Source organism: Protopterus annectens, chromosome 1.part2 (genome assembly GCF_019279795.1).
Source record: "Protopterus annectens isolate FY-2018-M chromosome 1.part2, PAN1.0, whole genome shotgun sequence".
NCBI lineage: Eukaryota > Metazoa > Chordata > Ceratodontiformes > Protopteridae > Protopterus > Protopterus annectens.
The window spans coordinates 405,235,596-405,249,608 of NC_056727.1; the positions used below are offsets into that span (position 1 = coordinate 405,235,596).

Here is a 14,013-nt window from a genome sequence, read left to right on the forward strand (position 1 = left end):
GTTGTGTATGTTTGTTCACTTGCTTGACATTAGAGAGAGCCTTTCACACCAAAATGTGGAACACTGCTATTACCATATTCTCCTCAGCAGGTATTCTGATGTCAACATCTATAAAATGTTGTCTGAAATGCTCCACGTCAAGCTTGAGCTGTGGTGCTTTTCTTAAATACTAAGTTCCATAGTCGATGTACCTAAATAGGTAGGGGTTCTGTTTTCACAGCAGTCATCTGGGTTATGTGTGTGTTTATGCACTTGCTTGACATTAGCGAGAGCCTTTTAAACTAGCATGTGGGACACTGCTATTAACATATTCTCCTCAGCAGTTACTGCTGATGTCATCAGCTATATCTGATTTGTGGATGTACACTATTCCCATCGGAGCAGTTTCAAAGACTGGCCTGAAGGCACCTCATCCTATATGATACAGATTATAGTGACATGACTTTCAGTCCATCCACATACATCATGGCATGGTTTATAGGCCCTGTGTTTTCTTTGTGAGAAACACCTGTGGTCTACAGGTGTCTGGTGAGGTACAAGCAAATGGGAGCACATTATACTCTATCAGTGTTGTGATAAAGTTCTAGTGCAATGCTATTATATAATCTTCAGATCTGAATATGATGGCATGACTTATGATGGTGACAATGTAGCCTTTCCATACCACTGTGGACACTTGGTGGTCGAAGTTCAGATTGCTATCTATGTGTGTTTTCAGGTCTTGCACCACTCAGTTTCAGCATAGGGGGTGTGTTGTCAATGTTATTATTAACAGGAAATTCCGCTTTACAGATGGCCAAAATAAAGACACAGTTTTGCATTTATTTGTAGACTGTGTGGCTTTGTCACCAATCATTTGTCTGTGTTACCCCCTCCTGTACTGTGTTATCATCATTGATGGACTCAGTGATTGCACCCAATATGCAAGAATCAACAAACTTGGTAAGCCAAAGCCTATACACTTTAGCCTGAACTGTCAAGAGACTGATTCCAAACAGTAAAGGGCCAAACACAGATCCCTGGGATATGCCAGCGGTAACAGCTCTACTGGTACAGGTTGATTCACCAACTTTCCCAGTATGTGTTATGTCGGTGAGCCAGTTGGTTACCCATCTAGTGACGTAAGAGTTAATCCCCAGCTGGGAGAATTTCTCAATGATACCGGAGTGGGGAGATTGTGTCAAAACCCTAGACCAAATCAAGATAGGCAGTACATACTGTTGTACACTCATCCGGGCCTATCACACAGAATCAATGGGCTGTGACAACATCACACATCAACTATCACATGATTCAGCACATACACCTTTCTCACATGGTTTAATACACACTTCAACACACCCTACACATGTACTATGTTCCTGTAGAAGGGTGTACATCAACATCCATCCATCTGAGTTGGAGAGACAGCACATTCATGTATAGACACATCCTGACTTTCCTCAACTGTAAGGTAGACCAACATGTCATTATGGACCTTTTCTAAATGGACACTAGTAATACCCCAGCTGTGTGCAACAGACCTGTGTGAGCTATTAATGCTACATCATGTCTGTTATATCTGATAGATGTTCTCAAAGAGATCATCAAGGGCATGCATGATGACAGCACTATCATCCTGTTGAACCTGACCAGCCCAAGGCATTTGACACAAATCCACACTGAGGTATTCACTCAACACTGTCAGGTGTGGCTATAAACAGCTATATCACCAAGTGGGTAGACCAGTGAATCACATACGTGCCATCTAAATATGTTTAAATGTGTGAAGTGACCTATATCTCAGGTCCATTGATCAGGTCTGTACAGCAGGGCTGTGCTAGGCCCTTTTCTGTCCATTAATTAAGTCACAGGCATCACAAATGCCATACACATCCTGTGTCCAAACAGCTATGTGAAGGACTACAGATTGTGGGCAATCATTGACTCCAACTGTGATATTACTATAATATAGACAGTATCAATACACACCAAAGATTGCTGCCACAGCCATGAAAACACATGAGATGAAACAAAACATGACAGGATTTTTTACATTATAAAAACAAACACACAACCCAAAGATAATGTAATCATCATATTCTATAAGCAGATCAAGTGGTATGTGACCTTTGTCCTTGGGTAAATGACATATGAAACATCCACCAGCATGTGGCCACAGTGCTGACTACTGCCTTGTATGAACACAACTACTAAGTATGTGAAGGACATCCACATTAAAGGGTGTAATGCCTTCATAGTTCACAGCCTTCATCACAGCAGTAACTGAGTACAATGCACCCTTCTTCATGTACCTCCTTACACATTTTCAAGTGATGTGTAACTGAAGTGCATCATCTTTGCCTCAGTTAGCTGTCACACATCTTAGTGGTCATACCTAGGTATTCTTTTTGTTTCATAAACATTACTGTTTGATGGTGCAGAACCCCCATCAAGGTGTTACACCAGATGCATGTGTGATACCTGTTCTGTTGATGCACACAGTACATACATAGCTCTTTGACAACATTGATGGCATGGGTTACATTCATGTTAAAGTAAATTGTGATATATATATATATATATATATATATATATATATATATATATATATATATATATATATATATATATATATGCCATGAACACCAGTCAACTAGCATGTATTGAATATAATGTCACATACAGGTATAGCAGTGTCCCTCCTAATATGTCCAACATATGTTACAATGTCAGGACAGTATGCTCGATTACTCTTAAAGATTGCTGACATGTCATAATAGTTGTACAAGTGTGTGCAAAATCATCTCTGATCACTCAGAATCACATATGTTATGTCAGAGAGATGGGATTAACTGGTGGTATTATTCTGATATTGTCCATGATTGTCTGTACTTGTTTTACTGTTACAAATGAACAAAACAACTGCTGAACCAACAATATAAAGCACCAATTCCTGGTGCAGGATAAATAATATGCGGTGCAGCTCGAACAGGAAAAAAACTTTTATTGAATGAGAAAAATCCACTGGTTAAGCGCTTTCATCTGTTCATATACAGACTTCCTCAGAACCAAATAGCCCATCTCTAACACAGTTTATATATCCAATTTGGCACCTAAATGTAAAAAGCCTTAAAGAAACATATGTTCTACTATTCCACACATATAATTGACTAATACATTTTAACTAAACACTTGACTTTAATGCTTGTAAACTATATGCATTAAATAGTATATTTATAATAAATATACTTATAAAAAATATATGAAAATTAACTATGATAAAATGCTTATATATGATGTTAAATACACAATGAATGCACATAAGAATTCACATAAAAAATTATTTATGACTATATCTATACAATAATTAAAAATTAAAAATCAATATTTTATATTCAAATATATAATATATAATAAATATATATAATAAATATATCTAAATATATATATATATCATATTTAAAAAATGTGGAGCAAATGAACATATATACTGATTGCTACTAAACAATGCCATATCAACCACAAGTTATTTAAGAATAAGGAAGGTTTTCATGAACATTATTATAAGATTCAGACTAAAGATATGAAGAATGCTTTGTATAAACATATATTTAGCAAAGGGAATCAACATAATTTCAAATTTTCTATTTTAGAACATATTGACAGTAGTGTATGTGGGGGTAATTGGAAATTGTATTTAGCTATGATGGAAAGTAAGTGTCAGATATTCACAGATGCCACAAGTTTTCCAGGTATTAATGACAGTATTAGTATGAAAACCTTCCTTATTTTTAAATAACTTGTGGTTGTTATGGCATTGTTTAGTAGCAATCAGTATATATGTTCATTTGCTCCACATTTTTTAAATATGATATATATATTTTTAGATATATTTATTATATATATTTATTATATATTATATATTTGAATATAAAATATTGATTTTTGATTTTTAATTTTTAATTATTGTATAGATATAGTCATAAATAATTTTTTATGTGAATTCTTATGTGCATTCATTGTGTATTTAACATCATATATAAGCATTTTATCATAGTTAATTTTCATATATTTTTTATAAGTATATTTATTATAAGTATACTATTTAATGCATATAATTTACAAGCATTAAGATCAAGTGTTTAGATAAAATGTATTAGTCAATTATATGTGTGGAATAGTAGAACATATGTTTCTTTAAGGCTTTTTAAATTTTGGTGCCAAGTTAGAAATATAAACTGTGTTAGAGATGGGCTATTTGGTTCTGAGGAAGTCTGTATATGAACAGATGAAAGCGCTTAACCAGTGGATTTTTCTCATTCAATAAAAGTTTTTTTCCTGTTCGAGCTGCACCGCATATTATTTATCCTGCACCAGGAATTGTTTTACCGTTGTCCATGAGCATCTATCTGTGTCCCACTTGCTGGAGACCTCTGCTGAGATTACATTCATATTCAGGCAAATCAGTTTGCACAACTTCACAATATGCACCCTACCCTGATTGTATATAACACCCCTGCTGGATGTCCTCTGCATTGTTCATGTAAGGATGCTTATCTCACAAAGACATCTCTCCATTGTTATGTCACCTTGTGGATGACAGTCACATGATATACATTTTCAATGTGCAGTCCATACTGTACCATATTGATATGTGATTGGTGTTCCTGTTGCAGCTGTCTTCCATTGACATGCCCTCATCTCCTGTACATTAGGATATTTCACCTGTCCTCTTTCCCTGAGTTCATTCCTACATTTCATCTATGTGCCCCTATTCAATGCACACACTTCCTGTGACTGTTTATTTTACATGGCAATCCACGTACCCTTACAGATCATTCATACAGCATTTATACAGAATGCCTGGAATGGAATTTCACAATACTCTGCACTGTATACACTGTCCTGTACTGTGTTTGGTCCATATACATAACTATATTTAAGCTCTGGTAATCATTGTGCATTTTGCACAATCCTGCTAAACTACTTTGCTCTAAGGTAACCAGGTTTCCTATCTGTGTTGCTTTACATGCTTTCCTCACCGGCAACACTTTTGCCAGTTGCCAGCCATGAAACTGCACTTGTTTAAGTTTAAACATGGTGCATGGCATGAATATGTAATTAGTGCTGCTGCTCACCATGCACCATTGTACAAACACGTAGACTCTGTGTAGGCTTTGGGCAAAGCCTACACAGAGTTTATTGAATCCTAGGGGGGGAATTTCAATAGCTTGTATGTAGCATGGTTTTGGAATTATTAATGCAGGTATAAAAAATCTATTTTAGATGCCCAGAGGTGTCAGTAGGACATAACCACACAAACACCTGGGGATGTCACTAGGCTTTTAGATAATGCATTTTTCATGTTCAGGTATATACCATGTAAAGCAATGCATCACATCCATAACAAAGTCAAAGGATAAATTTAATAAATCACTCAGTACATTAATTCAATTAAGCAATACACTGCATCATATAGACATTGTTATTTAGATTTATCTTGTCACCACTATGTTGCAAAATCATTAACATATCTGTATTAAGTCTCTGAATGACACAGTGGTTCAGTGAGCTGCATTGTTGTTTCATAGCAAGAAGTTCTCCAGTTTGATTCTTGACTAGGGTACCTTCTGTGTAGATACTGCATGCCCTCCCTGTGTTGACATCGGTTTTACTTGGATGCACCAGTTTCTTCCCACCTCCCAAAGGCATGTGGCAGGTAAACTGGCTACTCTAAATGGTCTGTAAATGTGCACGTTGTGCGTGTGGGATACAGACTAAAACAATGACAATCTATTTCTGTTCCCTGCTGCCTATTAATCTTCCTGCATGCCAGCAGCTGCTTACAGAGAAACTATAGGAGTACAGCAGGATTTGAAAAGCATGCACAGATGCATCAAACCTCTGCAAAATTTGAAAATAAAATACAGCTTATGATCAAACTTCCTTAACCTTCATAAAGCATTATTTTTATTAGCATTTTATACAGCTATAAGGTGTTTGATTTATTTTTTGTTAGTATAACATCATGACAAGAGCAACTGACTGTTTAAGTATCTCTTTTCATGAGTCACACAAACACTATTGAAATCAAACGTTCTACTTCTTGATGTTGGAATAGCTCAGTTACATACATATACTGATATATTCTGCTGGGTCTACTTTGCATGACCGAAACGCCAGTTCGCCGACACGCAAAACACCGAGACCAAACAACCGAAAACACACAATACCGACAACTCACAAAACCGAACACTATTACACAGACACACAAAACGTAAACTACACATTACACACAATTACATACCCACTAACCTTAACCCAAACCCTAACCCTAAGGTCCGACTCTACCGCACACTTACCCTACCCGCACCCTAACCCTAACTCACTTAACCCACCCCTAAACCTAAAGTCCGTCACTATCGTACACTTATCCTACCAGCACCCTAACCCTAACTCACTTAACCCACCTTAAAACATAAAGCCTGTCACTATCGCACACTCACCCTACCCGCACCCTAACCCTAACTCACTTAACCCGCCCCTAAACTACAGTCCGTCACTATCACACACTTACCTTACCCGAACCCTAAGTCCGACACTACCGCACATTCACCTTTCCCACACCCTAACCTTAAATCCCTCACTATCGCACACTTACCTGTCTGCTTCCTAACCCTAAATCCCTCACTATCGCACACTTACCGAGTCGCGCTCACACGTTGCCCATGTCGGTCTTTTGGCTGTCGGAATTTCACCTTGTCGATCACCTTCATTTTCAGTTGTTTGGTCTCGGTGTTTTGCGTGTCGGTGAACTGGTGTTTCGGTCATCCAAAGTAGACCCATTCTGTTACATGGAATGTATTTCTTTTCAACCATTTGCATGACTGTCTCTGGATTCAGGATTGTTGTTTACATGTTTTGACTAATTTAGTGCTTGTTAAAATTTGCATATAATTTGTGTGTAAATCTTATTGACTTTGAAACTTGGGAGTATAAAAATAAACTATAAAAGGGGTATGACATTCTCTACATCCTCTCCTTACAACATTTATTTATTGTTATATTAGTATTATACTTCAACTTTTTATCATATGTAATGTATTTTCTTTAAATGTGCTTTAATTATGATGTTCTAATCATTTCTCATTGAATGTATAATGTGTTTAAGCCTTGCAAAGCAAGTGCTTTATTAATGTTAACAACAGCTTCTCTCTTTTTTGTTTTGTTTTGCATCTACACTCTATAAAATGTTGCTGAGAGTATAACTGAGATTATAGGTATCATACCTCAAACATTATTATATGTTTGTTTTTTTATATTGTTTTTTTGACACTTAAACACTGTTTATGTATCCTATAATCTCTTGAAAGATAAGTCCCCTCAGTCTTGTTAATCCAGTTTTATGGCTAAATAGCAAACCCACACTCAGTGTAGTACACTTAAGTGAATCTCTCTGCTTGATCAAACAAGTAAGTTACTTAAATGATGTGCTACTGCTACCCACTTTTTTCCTAAAAGAAGCCTAAGTTTCTCCAGCCGAACAACTGCCTTCTGCTGATACAGTTGCACCTCATCTGTGTCCATATTCCTCAAACGTGGTCAATATTAAAACAGTTCACATGACAATTTTGGGATGCCTAACACCATGCTGCATAGTCTGCTAAGCTGCCATGCACCTTCACATCACTGATCACTCAGTAGCCAGGCTTGTCCTTTTCTTATTGACTGTGTCATCTATGTTGAAGACACATGATTGTATGAGAATCACTTGGCTGGGCTTCTTTCTTACTATAAAGTAAATTAATCCTTGGACATAACTACCCACGTCCTCATCTTAAACCGTGAGCAGCAAGAGAAACTATGTGGTCCTTGGCCACAGGCTGATCTTGCATCATCAGTTCATAGGTATATTTTAGGATAACAATTATCAGGGTCTTTATAAGCCTAGCTGTGCAACTTTACCCAATTGTGTCCCCATGTAACTTGGGCATCTATTTGGAGGGGTATGTTAGGTATTGCTAAAGATTTAGTGGGGGGTATGTTAGATAGAGAATATTTACTGTCAGCCATGTCTATCAGAAACATGGGGGGCTAGACAGGGGGTGAATTTTTGCTTTCCCATTCAGTGGTAAAGGTTACATTGGAATAGAGTTACGGATGGACCCTGCTTCACATGGATGGGGTTCCTATTCCAGAGCATGGGTATCTTTTGAGAAATGTATCTGCCTTGACAGCATGTTCTATTTATGTCACAAGCAAAGTTTAAATCCTTGGATATAGCGTTTCTGGTGCTATTCATTTTGTCAATGTGCAAAATGTCCATCAGGGCTGAATCTGAGGATGCTTTATGTGCCTGATGTAGATTGCTTCTCAGTAACCTGGAGGAGACCAAGTACAGAGATATGACTTTTAGGCAATCTGTACAGGGCAAAGTGTTAATACCCTGAATTCTTTTGGTGAGGAATCTCTGTGGGAGTTCCAGCTGTTCTATATGCCTGATCAGGTACAAGCTGAAGGGGGCATTGTATTCAATTATGGGTCTAATAAGGGCTGAATAAAGTGGTACTAGAACTTTCTTAGACTGGGATTCCATACCCTTACTGATAAATTGGGAGACATAGAATGATTTTCATACTATCTCAGCTACATGTTGGCCAAAGGACAAATTATTGTCTACATGTGTTCGGAGATCCCTAACTACTGGGTCAGTTCTTAAGGGTGTCTTATTAATGGAATAATTAACCTGGGGGGGGACTTTTTTCCAAAAGGCACTATAATGCACTTTGTGCCACTGAGTTCTAATCCTTGGCTTTGGCATCAGTCATCTGTTATAATTCATAATTCAGTGTTCCTTTCTTAATGCTGCAAATCAAATAAGTCTGCATATTACTCTTTCAAATGTTTTCCTTGACTGAGAGAAAGTGTGAGTTCTCATTGCTAAATCGCAGATATTTCTGTTTCCTCACCTATTCTCATCCCATGTATGTCACCTTCACAGTTCTCTGTGTTCATTGTCTGTGGTCAACAGCCCTAGTGGAAAACATAGGGTGCTTTTTTCTTCTTTGCTCATGGTCCCTGACCTCTGGAATTGATTATCTTTCCTAGTGAGACAGGAACCAGCAATGGCTTGCTGTGAGAAATCCATAATGAAGTTTTTTTTTTCCAAAATGTGTATTTTCTTATGAACCCATTTGGTTGATTCCTTGAGTTCATTTAATACATGTACACTTGAAACATCACACTGATTCAAAATAATTTTTAGACCCATGAGCCTAAACAGTAATTGTATATAAAGTCATGCAGGGAGTCATAATGGAGATTATTCACAATGGCACTGAAGACTCACTTTTCCTGAATATGGAATAGTATGAGTTTGTCAAAGGGATGTATTACCTTTCAAATCTTTTACATTATTTGTATAGATAATAGAAGCACTTCCAGCCATACCTTACAAGGCTTTTTTACTGAAACTGCTTTGTTTAGACTACACCTCTGAGATATGAAAGAGTGAAATAGGCTATAGCTAAATATATATGCTTCTCAATCCAGATTTCTTGCTGATTACAGAATTGTTTTCTGACAAAAAGGCAATTATCAGAGTAGTTCACTGATTCCTGTGTTTTTTGACAAAAGAGTATTAAACAGAGCAGGATCACAGAACAACGGAGTACAGAAATGTTTTAATTGTAGTCATTGCTGTTCAGTGTCAAATGTGTTTTATTTTTTTTTTATTTTATATTTCCTGGAAATATCTGCCATTAATGACAACTTGATGTTTTTGCCATATAGTTAATAATTGCAAACTGGGTTACTATTATTTCAGTAGAAGATGCTGAAAACTGCATACTACTTGCACTGGTAATGATGACCACCCCTTTTAATGTAAATAAATGTAGCATCATGAGACTTGGCAAAAAGGACATAAACTACAATTATAAAATAAACACTCAAATCATAAAAAAATGTCCTCATTCATTAAAGAACTTGGGAAAATGGCAAAAAATAATTTAAACAGTCATAATGAGATAAATAGTCAAATAAAAAAATGACACGATCATTAAAGATCTAGGGATTATGGTAGATAATTTAATATGTGACTATTGTTTATCTATCAGTGTCTGGAAAGCATATTGAATACCTCATGTAATTCCAAAAGTCACACCAAGTCTCTCCAGGGAGATCACTACAGCACTTTATAATTCACTGAGCTAATATATTACTGAATATAATACTGCATCTTGTAGTCCTAAAACAAGTTACATGAAAAAACTTGAGAAGCTACAGTGACTCCTTTCTAGAAAAATCATAAGCATGGAAATATTGAGCTGTTCAGAAAGGCTTTAGGAACCGCCATCATATTCTGCTACTTATAGGTTCCTTATAGGTTCATAGGTTGCTACTAGGCTATCGGCCCTAGGGCCTATACAAGCCTAGCCATAACAATTTCCTGGCTATTTCTTCCCACACTATTTACTTCCTGGACCCCTATCTGTGATCCCCGGGGTGAATTTCCTTTCTCCCATCCAGCTGACAAGGTTCCTTTTGAAGAGAGCCAAAGAAGCGCTTTGCTTCACATGTATGGGCAGTCTATTCCAGAGTCTGGGGAGTCTCTGGGTCAGGAACCTATCCCTCCAGCATGTTTTGTTTATTGTGATGACAAGGTTTAGATCCCTGGAGCATGTGGCTCTGAGGGATTGGGATTTCTTTAAGTGTAGCATGTCCAATAGCTCTGGGTTTGACATGGCCTTGTATGTTAAGCAGAGATCGCCTCTGAGTAGACTATCTGTGACAGATGATTATAAATGATGTCCTGCTGGTCTGCAGGCAGTGTTTCATCCAAATCTAATTGATAGTCTGTGCCTGCAACAAACAACTTGTACAGCCAATATCAAACTGAAGAACCTAATGTTAAAAACAAATATATCAGCTTTACAAATGAACTTACTAATCTACAAACTTGTGACAAATGTAGTTTTTATTTTGTTTACGATTTGATTGTATCAACCATACAATCACCTCTGGGGCTACAAAATGATACATGAATATTCCATATTCCTAGGTCTTTCTATAGTTCATTAAGTAGAGTTGGCTTATAGATGTTGCCTTGATCCATTAATTTCATTAAGAATTACTACCCAAGATATTATGGTGAATAACCCCTGAACTACAGTGGATGATGTCAGACATTGTAATTCTCCTTCTTCTTGATACTTGATGGAAGAGACAGTTATTACAAAGACACAATGTCTTCATCCACTCTATGCTACAAGGTGATCCTCCACTTTCATCTGTATACCATTAAATGGGTATTCTGAGGCAGTTGGGGGTATTAATCACTCCCCTTTTTCTGGTGCATTGCTTTTGCTTTGATGTGCCTCTTGTTGTTGCCTGTAATCCTTTAATCCTTAACAACTGATATATATGTATATATCAGGCCACAGAAATTGGGAGTATTGAACAATTAAAGGTTTTAAGGAATACAATTAAATAACTACAGGTTAATGAATTGCAGCTGATCAATAGTAAGTCATTATCAACCATATGTAGGTTATGAGACTATCGGTCTGCAAACAATTACAAGCCTAGCCAACAACCAGGGTCAGAATCAAACTCTGTACTTTATATTTTTGAGGTAAAGACCTTAATCATTATGCTAACCAATGCAGTCCTGAAAGCTTGAAATATAATCTGTACGACTCAGGCATGCATCATTCCTTATGTTGATTTTGTTGTTATGCCATGAAACAAAATGTTATTGTTTTCAGAGCAGTATCTTTCCCATTTTGCAGATAGATTAATATTCCTTGTCCTCTCTAATGGGTCTGGGAAAATAAATTTCCAGTTGAAGTGGATTTCATTGGATTTCATGAACACATTCTTGTTATCGCTACAACGCTGTCACATTTTCCTGTTGCCTGGTGCTATTTTCACTTGTTTGGTTAGCAACAGCTACTGCATATATATGGGGGAGGGGTGTCCATTTGGGAGAAGGATTACAAATCTGTACAAATGATAACTTTGTGTTCTATGCTGGAAGCATCTTTATTCTCTATTTATTACCAGATCTAGAAGGCCTCTTACAGATAAAAGATCTCCGTATATTCAAGTCTCATCTAGTCTTTGTGCTTTTCCTGCTTTAAAAAAATAGCAGACAGTCCAGAGAGATAAGGGATAAGTGTTCAAACTGCTAAAGGAACTGAAACATGGCTTTAACAGGAATTGACAAGGGAATATGGGTATTTGCAGAAACCTTTTATTGTATCTTACCAGAAAAGACCAATGTTTAAGTTATTTAAAGAATTCAGTGCAGGAACTGAATAGTAAGAACCAATAGTGCATCATACTGAAAATTGTCAGAATACACCAACTAAAACTTATGTCTGGATGGTGACAGAGAAGGGGTGGTCCATAGCAGAAAAAAAAAGAGAATAGAAGAAAAGGAACCTGAAAACAGACTTAAGTTCCCCATGTAATGTCAAGATATAGGAGTTAGGCAGAAGCAGGACTCTTATTAGCAGGGATTCAAAGAGACAAAGGTTACTCAGTCAAAAGCAAAACACTGCCAAAATCAAACCAGAAAGTCACTGGTATGAGCTGACTTCTGTAGAGGAGGAAACACCTTTATATCTATTCACAGATAAAGAAGTTATACCCAGTTTACTATCATTTGTGTGAACAATATTCTGTCAGCAGTTATGCTGACGAAAATCAGAATGCTGTGCACAAAATGTAAAATGTATTGGATAGTTGAACACACTTATTGAAATCAGTACTGCATTAGAATAAGTGTATTTAATTATATGTATGGAGATCATGGTACAGTGGGGATTGGAAATTCATTCACATCCTCACTGCAGTGCAATCTTGGAGTCTGAATATATTAGTAGTAGTGGGTTTGGGGGCACAGGGGAGTGCAGGGGGCTTGCCCCACTGCAAAAATGAGATATGTCATATAGGAGTTTGATTTACATCAGGTCCTATATGGCTATCATGTGACATTTTCAGCGACAATGTTGACTCAAATGTGTCGATCATTTGGGGCGTCATTATGTACATTTGAAAAGTTTAGTTTTGGTTTAACTTTTCATTATTTCGAATGGCAAATGTTTTGCCATTTGAAATAACAGTAGTAAACCATTATACCCTACAGTTCATGTAAGTATAGTCATGAAAATATTCCCAACTAAGTAGGTCTGCAGATAAGCAATGAGATTTTTCTGAAAGCACAGTCACATGATGATAGGGTTGGGAGGGTGGCCTAATGGTTAAGGTGTTTGCCTTACAAACACAAGGTGCAGAGTGTGAGTCTCACAAGGGATAATTGGCTAGGCTTAAAATGGCTCACAAGGGCAGTTAGCCTAGTACTAATCTAAGAACCTATGAACCTATACATTAAGCTGGAATACAGAAAAGATAACCAGAAAGAAAGAAAGAGGATCAGATGACCAGGTGGTCCCCATTCCATATGCATATTTCAGTTGGCTTGCTATACTGCATAAACAAAGACAAAGAAGTACCATACCAACTGTTAGTTTCAAAACCTTTTACCAAACAAACTGTTAGCTCCAAAACGTTTTACTATACCAATGGTTAGTTCCAAAATCTTTTACCATACCAACTTTTAGTTCCAAAACCTTTTACAATACCAACTGTTAGTTCCAAAACCTTTTACTATACCAAATTTTAGTTCCAAAACTTATTACCATACCAACTGTTAGTTCCAAAACCTTTTACTATACCAACTGTTTGTTCCTTAACCTTTTACCTTACCAACTCTTAGTTCCAAAACCTTTTACCATACCAGCTGTTAGTTCTAAAACCTTTTACAATGCCAAATGTTAGTTCTAAAACCTTTTACCATACCAGCCCTTACTTCCAAAACCTTTTACCATACCAGCTGTTAGTTCCAAAACCTTTTACCATGTCAACTGTTAGTTCCAAAACCTTTTACCATACCAACTGTTAGCTCCAAAATCTTTTACCATACAAACTGTTAGTTTTAAAACCTTTTACTATACCAACTGTTAG

The 14,013-nt window shown here is 36.8% G+C and overlaps 1 long non-coding RNA gene across 1 annotated transcript in view; it reads left to right on the plus strand.

Annotated features, from left to right (window-relative positions):
- LOC122789329 overlaps nucleotides 1–14,013 on the plus strand; it is a 390,132-nt gene that overhangs the window by 133,146 nt on the left and 242,973 nt on the right. The window lies entirely within an intron of this gene.